Source organism: Adiantum capillus-veneris, chromosome 14 (assembly GCF_014529385.1).
Source record: "Adiantum capillus-veneris isolate H3 chromosome 14, ASM1452938v2, whole genome shotgun sequence".
Taxonomy (NCBI): domain Eukaryota; kingdom Viridiplantae; phylum Streptophyta; class Polypodiopsida; order Polypodiales; family Pteridaceae; genus Adiantum; species Adiantum capillus-veneris.
The window spans coordinates 40,701,587-40,709,468 of NC_140944.1; positions in this window are offsets into that span (position 1 = coordinate 40,701,587).

Below are 7,882 nucleotides of genomic sequence, written 5' to 3' on the forward strand. Positions count from 1 at the left end.
GTGGACATTGCACATCAACATTTTGAAACAAAATAAAATAAAAAGAAAGTAAAATAAAAAGGCTCATTAAAAATTAAAACAAAATAATATTTTAATGCTTTATTATTATAAGTAAAGACAGATTTAATAAGCTTAGAAAATAATAAAACAATGTAGTGAAATGAATTTTTTTGAAATCCTTAAATGAAAGGCCCTTTATCAATACCTCAGAGAGTGTTCGCGAAAGTCTTTTTGCCTAAGCAGCAAGTTTCCTCCTTATAGAGATACAAATTGGGAATACCATTAGAATTTGCAAGATATTTGAAGTATTTTCTAGTATATTTTATCGTTTTTTTATCTTTACCATCAGTTACAACTGGCTCAAGGCTAAGCTTAGGCTGGGTTCAGATTGAACCGGCGGAGGGAACAAGCCTTCCTAAATGTGCCACCGCCTAGTGTGAACAGTGTGGAGGAGAAAAAGTGAAAGAGTGAAGGGAGCTGAGAGAGGCCATCAACTCTTGCGGGGGGGGAGGGGTCGGAAGAAAAATGGAGGGCCCGGTGGAAGAGGGCCTCAACTCCAACCAATGAAATTTTGCCATGAAGGATCGACGCCCCTTTGCATTTTTCTTCTGCCGCCTAGTCTGAATCCAACCTTAGGCACATCTTTCTTGAATAGTGACCTCACATCATGGGATCAAACTCCTATGAATATATTGTTTAATCTTTTGTTCCCTAAAGTCTTTTCAAGCATGCCAAGAAAGTAAATGCATCTTTTGAGAATAGCTTTCTATCTACAAGACTTTTGGGCCTCTCAAGCCTCCACACTATCTCGCACGGGCACCTTCAAATGGGATCTACGGTTGAGGTGATTCGGACCGTAAGATGCACATTTGTAAATTCGGGACATTTGGTAAATTCGGATAGGCTTGTAAATTTCGGGCAATCCACACCTACCTCTTGAACCTGCGACCCCCCCACGGCGAGCCATGTGCACTAACCACTACGCCCGCATGCGTTCGTTGAAATATAGGGGATTTTAGTATCTCATATTGAAAATGTGGTCCGATTAGTAAATTTGGGGTAGACTAGTAACTTCGGGGCGATTCTCGAATCTGACGGTCCTTGATTGACGCACCCCGCATTTTCCTCCTCCACCATTGATCCCATTTGACCATTTGACCATGCATGTGTGATATAGTGATGAGGCCTCTCAAGGACACTTGTCTTGCAATGAAAATTGAACTACCTTCACCCTTTGGTTACTAAAGCCTTTAGCAGGCCAATAAGAAAAAGAAAACAACACACACACACACACACATACACACACACACACACACAAAAACCACAATGTAGTAGTTCAAAGTGCACAACTGCTAGCAACATTTTTTTTCTACAACGATGAGCACTATGGGACATTGTTGTCATGGGGTGATTGCACAAAAAAATCAATGTATTTTTCAAATTATATCACTATGGGACATTGTTGTCGGTTGAGGTGATTCGGACCGTAAGATGCACATTTGTAAATTCGGGACATTTGGTAAATTCGGGTAGGCTTGTAAATTCGCGGCAGTCCGCACCTACCTCTTGAACCTGCGACCTCTCCACGGCGAGCCATGTGCACTAACCACTACGCTTGCATGCGTTCGTTGAAATATAGGGGATTTTAGTATCTCATATTGTAAATGTGGTCCGATTAGTAAATTTGGGGGGCGATTGTCGAATCTGACGGTCCACGATTGGCGCACCCCGCGTTTTCCTCCTCCACCATTGATCCCGTTTGACCACGCCCGTATGATATAGTGATGAGGCCGCTCAAGGACACTTGTCTTGCAATGAAAATTGAACTACCTTCACCCTTTGGTTACTAAAGCCTTTAGCACGCCAACAAGAAAAAGAAAACAACACACACACATACACACAAACCACAATGTAGTAGTTCAAAGTGCACAACTGCTAGCAACATTTTTTTTCTGCAACGATGAGCACTATGGGACATTGTTGTCATGGGGTGATTGCACAAAAAAATCAATGTATTTTTCAAATTATATCACTATGGGACATTGTTGTCATGGGGTGATTGCACAAAAAAATCAATGCATTTTTTGAATTATATCGTATGGTTTAGATACCTTTGGTGTGTTAAGACTCTTAGGGCTATACGTGTAGATAAGGTTAAAGGGCCTACAATTTTTTCTCTTTTAGTACCACGTGCATTCCCACTCGATCAAATACAAAAGAGCCCATTTGGGCATTACTTGACCGCAATCAAACCCACGACTTGGGTCAAGAAGATGGAATGCTCAACCAACCGACCTAACTCCCATTGGCAAAGGGCCTAAAAATTTATGACAAATAACCTAAGTAGTGGGCACAAAGACCAAAGAGTCGAGATACAACCAATCAAAGCCTTCAAAATTGTTTTTTAAAATGTAGACCATATGTGTGGCAAAGCAAGGTTTGGTGAACAAAATTGGTTGTCCTTGACAATACCTTTGACAAATGTTTACAATGTAACAAATTGGTCTTTTTTTTTTGTACCACCAAACCTTGCTTTGAACCTTGTATGTGTATGGCCATATAGCTATCGGACATGAGCATTCAAAACCTTTCATTTTCTAGTTGAAAAGTTCAACTTTATATAGAAATAGTGGTCCAAATCGATTTGTCCCTGTCCACTTTTGGAGAGAGAGAGAGAGAGAGAGAGACCCTACAAACAAGCAAAATAAAAGTTTTATGATAGTGATGTGAGTTTTTTGGACTATGTAAAGAGTCTTTAAGGAAGGGTTGATTTTTTGCTGCAATTGTGGACCATTGGATAAAACTTATCGATTAGTGCCATATGGCAAAAACCTTGTTTTCTTAATATTTTTTCTAAGTCTTTGTGAGAGGTGACTACATTTCTTTACCTCTCTCTTTAAAGAGGGCCATGAATATTCGGTCACACACAATCTTTCATGTTCTCTTCCGGTTCTTTTTTTCTTCAATTAGTTTTTCTTTTCTTCAATTTGCTACAATGTTTCCAAGTGGTTTTTCAAACATTCCTTTAAGTTTTTGGATTATATTATAATCTAAATAGTTTATTGCTATAATTTTTTCAAAGTTTTTGGAGTATATTATAATCTAAATAGTTTATTGTTATTTTTTTTTTCAACAACATAATATATAATTGCGATAAAAAATGTTCTTAAAAGTTAGCCTCACATTCTTGTTTCCTTTCACAAAGAAACTTTTATTATTAAATTATTCTCATGGCCATAGTGAACTTTCACCTTGTTCAAACAAATTAAGAGTTTTTTGATCGATTTGTCCCACTCCATTGCCTTTAGTGATAGTTTGTAGACAGAGATGTAGGGAAGTAGAGATCATGAACACAAATACACTTTACAAGTTGTTGTGGCTATGTATGACTCTTATCCACACATCTATTCAAAATGATCCGAAATTTGAAATCCGTAGTTGCTTGTTGGAAAGAATTTGCTTCACCTTCATGTTTGAAATGGCTTGTGAAAGGCGGTCATGTCAAGCGTACAATAAGACACACAAATATCGCTTGCATTTTTTGTGATTTAGAAGAAAACTCAAGTTTCTATTTCAAAATATAAACTTTTCCATTTACCCTCCGTCTCTCTCTCTCTCTCTCTCTCTCTCTCTCTCTCTCACTCACAAATCCATAGCTACGAGGGTTAACATTGACAGTGTGCCTAAATGTAGAATTGGGGGTGGCCCTACAATTTAAACACCAAGCCCCCCCCCCCCCCAAAAAAAATAAAATAAAAAAAATCCATGGAGTAGAAGGGGATAAAAGGAGGGTCGAGAACGGGAGTTAAATTAAAGAAGGGAAGGCTGTCTCGAGAGAAATGGTGGGTACATCCTAAAATTGCATTGAGTTGCAAGGTTGCAAGGATTTATAGCCATTTGATAGTAAAACATTGCTTCTCTCTCTCTCTCTCTCTCTCTCTCTCTCTCTCTCTCTCTCTCACACACACACACACACACACACACACACAAAGTAGAGTGGGATGGAATCATGAGAGGATGCCTGAAGGCAAATGGATTGACTGCATTTTGGAAACGGATTGACCCTCATAGAATTTTGACATGTTGGTGGCAACGTTACAAGGCTTTATAGCCCTCTTTACGATTAAAGATCTCTCTCTCTCTCTCTCTCTCTCTCTCTCTCTCTCTCTCTCAATATAGTACTTTTACATAGAGAGAACACAAAGAGGACTATAGCCCCAATGTTGTAAAAAAAAAGGTCTGGTTAGGAGTCCAGGAAAGGGGAGACATTGCTTTGAAAAGGAGATATTGTGCCAATAGTTTAAAAAACAAAACAAAAGGTCAAAATTCACAAAACGTTTCTTTGAAAGAGCTTAAAATGGACTTCAGATTTTTTGCACAAAATTACCTCAGCGCATCATTCCTTAGAAATTTTTCTACAAATTTGTGATCAATGTCGTTCGATCATTCTTTGAGGTTTTTCAATGTCAATATTAGCTTTAAAATTCTTGCCTATATTGATATCATCATATCGATTTCTTTAAAATTCTTGTCTATATTGAAATCATCACAAGGCCACCATGGTCCTTCCGCCCCCAATTCATTGGTTACTACAATGTGTGTGTGTGCGTGTGTGTATATAAGTGCATGCACATGATAGAGACCCTAATGAAAACTCAAGCAATGAGTATGTTTCGACCAAGGGGGGGGGGGGGGGGGGTTGATTTCTGCTTACAAAAAAGTTGGGCCATCAATGGGGCAACTCTAGATGCAACTCGTGTGTGTGTGTGTGTGTGTGTGTGTGTGTGTGTGTGTGTTTTGCTATTTTTAAACTAATACTTATACACAAAAGAACATAACAAAAGACAACTGCTGTTAGACAAGGGACGAGGAGTAGCACAAAAACGACTTAATTTTTTATTAATTTTCGTACATTAAAGTGAGAATAAAGTATATTCTAGTGTTTTTGTACAAGGGATAATCCAGAATAGTTACTATAGAGTGAAAAAGGGTCATGTACATCAATGGCGGACAACAGCTAAGCCAAAAGAGGTCCTAAGTAAAGATAGAGTCCTCACCTACATCCATGTAAACGAGACAATAGATGCATTATCCTTGAACGAGTATTATAGGTGTCCACGGACCTTATCAGCTACTATCCATGTCCTACTTACAACCTTTTTACATTTAAACTGCTATCCAAATAATTGTGAATGTCCAAAGAAGCCATTGATACGAAATAGTTATTTGTCTTTTTGCAAATTTTTTAAGATTTGTTTTAACTTGAGATAAAAAAGGCCATCACTCCTTTTAGATCGAGTTACTCAGATTTATAAGGTATAAATAAGGTTATTAATTATCCAATCTTTTTAAGGATTTTTTAGATAGTTTATTTACTAAGATTAAGTTCTGATCATAAGGCCAATACCTCTTCTCATCCAAGTGTCAAAAGCCTATTTTTGTCCCATAGAGTTTTGTGTTTTGTAAAACCACTTTAAAATTATATGTTTATAAATCGTGTAAGATCTCTAGGACCAATCATTATTTGGCAAGGAATCTTTTTTTTTTTGCAAAACTCACAAAATGTGAGTCATATTATCATTATTTAGCAAGGTATCTTATGACCTTAAGTGCTCAATGCCTATTAAAGTCAAAACTGTCTCTTTTTTTCAAGGTGGATATGTCCATACTGTACAATATTTAGACATCCCAATTGAGCAATCACGCTTTCATTTTTTATCATTAAACTAAGATTTGATCAAAGAATCAGAGTTTGTATAAACTAAAAAAGATTTTGTAAAAAAAAACTTTCGTAAATAACAGAAGCGGCTAAACTTTGAGAGAAAACATATATTATCGTTTCTTTTGTATACATCTAAATAGACAATACATGTAGTAAGCTTAACAATTTGTACATCAAAACCAACAAAATACTAAGGTGTTCCATAATAATCGACCCTAAAGTTAATGGTTCTTGTCATATCTAAAAAACCACTAGGCCTTAGTAGTTCACTTATTTTCATATACATAAAAAAATAGTGCGTCTTTACATATTAACTCCACGGAGTATGATCTCCGTTGCACTCAAGCCTATAATAGTACACAAAGATACTTCTTAATAACCATACCGTGAGAAGGAGCTACATATCTTGCTCAATCACTCTCATGGCATTTCAAAAAATAAAACCAGATAAAGTGTTCCCCTTCTTTCAATCACCAAATATTGGCAAACCATAGTCACTTACGTTAAAACCGATATTCAAGGAAAAAAATACCCTTTTGAAAATAGTATTCAATAATTAGACCAGGATTCAATTATTTAAAAAAGTAACAAACTTGATAACGACCAATCTAGGTGGCAGGAAACATAGCCCTCAAAGTAAAAAAACTAGTTTATCATCAACCAACAAACTAATACCATTAAAACACATTAGTTGATTATGGCGGGAGTAAACCAAAGGTTTTTTATGTAGAAAAAAACTGCAATTTATCCACCAACCTAAGAGACCATGCCTTGCTCGGCTAAATCGATGAATGCAAAAGAATCCCACCACACAGTATGCTCAATAGAGAAAATGCCCTCAACCTCTCTTTCCCAAACACACACAATGCAATCAAGGCTAAGTGAGAGGCAATATCTTCCCTCACCTTCATTTATAGTAATTCCTAGAGGTCCTGCCATAGATTTTAGTGAGTAAAGATCCCCCATAAGCCACTTACATGATCAGTTCAAGGATCGAGACAGACATCAACACAAGCACGTTAATCAGGGTAGATGGTAGAGGCATAAGTGTTGGGGGGGGGGGGGGGGGGGGGGGGGGGGGGGGGGGGGGGGGGGGGGGAGAGAGAGAGAGAGAGAGAGAGAGGGGGGGGGGGGGAATTCCATATAGTGTGGCACAAAGAGATGTGTGTGTGTGTGTGCGAAATAGAGAGAGAGAGAGAGAGAGAGAGAGTTCTATATACATACATACTCACACACACATACATTAAAAAATCTCTTCATGTGTGTGTGAAATAGAGAAAAAGAGAGAGAGATTTCTATATACATACATACTCACACACACATACATTAAAAAATCTCTTCATGTGTGTGTGTGTGTGTGTGAGAGAGAGAGAGAGAGAGAGAGAGTTTCTAAGGTTTTTCTCATCCTCTTCATTTATCTTACCATGGAAAAGTGTTAATCTCTTTAGGAGAGTTTTTTCTTATGGTTTTTGTTTTTTCAATTCAACCATGTGGCTAGTTGTAGTCAACTCTCATAGTTCCAATTTGTTGCTTGAATGCCCTTAGAATTGTCACCATTTGGGCCTTCTTAGACTTGTTTTCAAGCAATACAAAGTAGTATCTTTGTGTGGGGGGGGGGGGGGGGGGGGGGGGGAGAGAGAGAGAGAGAGAGAGAGAGAGAGAGAGAGAGAAAATTCAAAATTTCTTATACTATCCACATGTAGTAGAATGATGATCCAAATTACCTTGTAGGGAAAAGGTCCAAAATTAGAGATTTTTTGGAGCTATTACTTGTCTTATTCTTCTCTCTATCTATATATCTACATGTGTGTGCACTCAACCCTTAAATTGGGGAATCACCTTGCTTTCACATAGTAGCTAATGGACCCCCATGTTAACCAATTCTCCCAATAAATTGGTTGGAACTTAACCCTTAATGTTTTTTTGGGGGGGTTTGATGGGCAGAGTCACCTTCCGGTATGCTTCGTTTATCATGGTTCTCCCCCCAATTTGGTTGGGTAATTAACCACTTGACTGGGCCTTACATTGGTTGAATCTCCCCGCCCCCCCTTCTACACCAACACCTTGTTCCCCCTACAGACTGAGTGCTCATGCACCCTTTAAACTTGAGGCTTTCATATGCTCTGTTGCGCCACTACGGCATCTCTCTCTCTCTCTCTC